Source organism: Megalopta genalis, unplaced genomic scaffold (genome assembly GCF_051020955.1).
Source record: "Megalopta genalis isolate 19385.01 unplaced genomic scaffold, iyMegGena1_principal scaffold0074, whole genome shotgun sequence".
In the NCBI taxonomy this organism is placed as follows: Eukaryota; Metazoa; Arthropoda; class Insecta; order Hymenoptera; family Halictidae; genus Megalopta; species Megalopta genalis.
Genome location: NW_027476143.1, coordinates 537,501 through 540,000, shown reverse-complemented (window position 1 = coordinate 540,000; position 2,500 = coordinate 537,501). Strand labels below are relative to the sequence as shown.

Below are 2,500 nucleotides of genomic sequence, written 5' to 3'. Positions count from 1 at the left end.
ATGTTCCAATATATCTCAAAGAGAGAGGAGAGGAGGAGAGAAAATGAATTCGATTAGTTTGTGGATAAGAATTCATATAAAAAAAAAAGATATTGTTGAGCCCGCCAGATCATTCGTGCGTGATTTACACGGCCAGACGTGTGTACTACACGTATTAGGCCTTTGATCTGCGTTGCGTAGGCCACAACAAATCTTTCAAAGAGAGAGAGATATATGTGTTGTTGGGGTTTGTGATTATGAAGGTGCCCCAACGCACAAAAATATATAAAAATGTACAAAGTTGGGATGTGGTGTGGTGGAGAAGAGTTGGGCCCGACCAGATCATTCGTGCGTGATTTACACGGCAGACGTGTGTACTACACGTATTAGGCCTTTGATCTGCGTTGCGTAGGCCATCTTCCTTCCAAGACACACACGTGTTGGGGTTTGTGTGATTTTATGATAGTGCCCCAACACGGAAAAATAAGCGTACGAGAAGAGTTGGGCCCGACCAGATCATTCGTGCGTGATTTATACACGGCCAGACGCGTATTATATTACACGTATTAGGCCTTTGATCTGCGTTGCGTAGGCCATCTTCTCGATAGAGAGAAAGCCAATGTATTCTTTTTTCTTTCTTTACACACACACACACACACAGTTGTAGTAGGACAGGGAGGGATGCGAGCGTGCTAATCACGCTTCCTCAAGTCTTCGCTGTGGTGTAAAAAAAAAAAGAAAAAAAGGAATCGTTGGGAAAGTCCAAAGGACGAAAATATCGGGCAGTCTGAAGATAACTTAATGCTCGTTTACATTGGTATCAAGAGAGACCGGCTTGTGTAGCTCGTTTCAATGCTGTGTCGTTGTCATTGACACCCTACTCTGTTGCGCGCTAGTGGCAGCATGAGCGTGGGACGTATATATATATGACACCCAGCTAGAGCCGGCCGTGAGTCCGTCCGGTGTAAATAACGACGAAAGGAGAGAGAAACTTTTCGAATCCAGTATCGGGTTGATAATTGTCCAGTTTGAATATCCATATCCCCGTCGTTTTTGGAGGTGATATACTCTCTGTGTTTCTTCGATAGAAGGCTTTTCAATGTTCTATTCGCTCCGACCGTCGAACTTGCAAGAAAACAGTGGTTTTGGATTTGCTCGTACATATATATATATGGTTTCGACGGAAATATCTCGTTCTTTAAGGGACAATTATGTCGTTGTACGACGACTCCCGAATCTCCTTCGCGCGCTGGTTGGAGCTCTTCGGGTATCGGTTTGTTCCGAAATATAACACAAAAATGTGGTGGATAGCAAATACACATTATATATATGAGAGAATAAAAGGGAAAAATTACCCTGAACGGTGGATCACTTGGCTCGTGGGTCGATGAAGAACGCAGCTAATTGCGCGTCAACGTGTGAACTGCAGGACACATGAACATCGACATTTCGAACGCACATTGCGGTCCACGGATACAATTCCTGGACCACGCCTGGCTGAGGGTCGTTTACGTACTTATAAACTGCTTGCGTTGATGGCACTTGTTGCCTATATACGTACGAGCGAATGATGGGCGCTTCGTCGGCGTTTGTCGCGGTCCTATGAATATTGAGAAATTTTACGTACGTCTAACAGTCTTCGAGAGAGATGGAAATCGTGTTCGAACTAGCGTGAGTGTGGAAGGCGGTGTCGTGTGTCGTATATGTTTTATATACGTCCGCCCGTCTGAAACACCGCTTCGAAGCGGTGACAAAATCTTTTTCGGGACGATTCGTATCCGTAGAACTATCGAGATTTCACTGGTACATTTTCAACGCGCTCCCGACGTCGCCTGAAATGAAACGAGATGGGTTTAACCCACGAAAGCGTACTACACGAGTCTGTCCTATGTGAAGACTGTGTACAGAGATCGAACGAACGCATGAAAGAAATTGAACGAAAGAACACATAACCCGCAAAAATATAGAGTAGAATTGTGACCGTTGCTTCGAATTTGAATTTATATGTATATATATATCATAGCCCCAGGGAGTGGAACCTATGAGTGTGGAAGGATGTCTCTTACCGTTATGTTGCCAGAGGAAAAAAAGTCTCTCTCTTCGTACAACACATTTGTGTACGAATTGTATCGATGGCTATATAGATCCGATGTTGCACATATTCTGAGTAAAGAACACCCCACCCGGGTTACCGTCCTAAAACTCTTCTATTGGTGTGGCTATGATGTGTGTGTCAACGCAATCGCGAGTCTGGTTCTACGGGAAAACCGTTTGTCGGTCGCCCCATATATCTTTTTGTTCTCTTCAAATGATCGAATAGCGAAACCGCACGAGATCAATCGGTCGTCTAGTCCCCGAAAGTACTTTTCGGACGGACGTTAAAGTTATACCGATTGTAATCGTCTTGCGAGTGTTTCGAAGATCTATATTTGGAGAGGATATCGAATTTTATAAAAGATATATTGGTGAGGCGCGATAAACGGTTTTTTTTTGCTTTAAGGGTTTTTTGTGTTTTTTTTAT

General features: G+C 43.8%; 1 non-coding gene across 1 annotated transcript; it reads left to right on the top strand.

Moving 5' to 3' along the window:
• Nucleotides 1-1,331: 1,331 nt before the first annotated feature.
• On the top strand, nucleotides 1,332-1,486 carry LOC143261904 (5.8S ribosomal RNA). The gene has a single exon (XR_013035901.1). It is a non-coding gene; the product is annotated as a 5.8S ribosomal RNA (ribosomal RNA).
• Nucleotides 1,487-2,500: the final 1,014 nt, after the last annotated feature.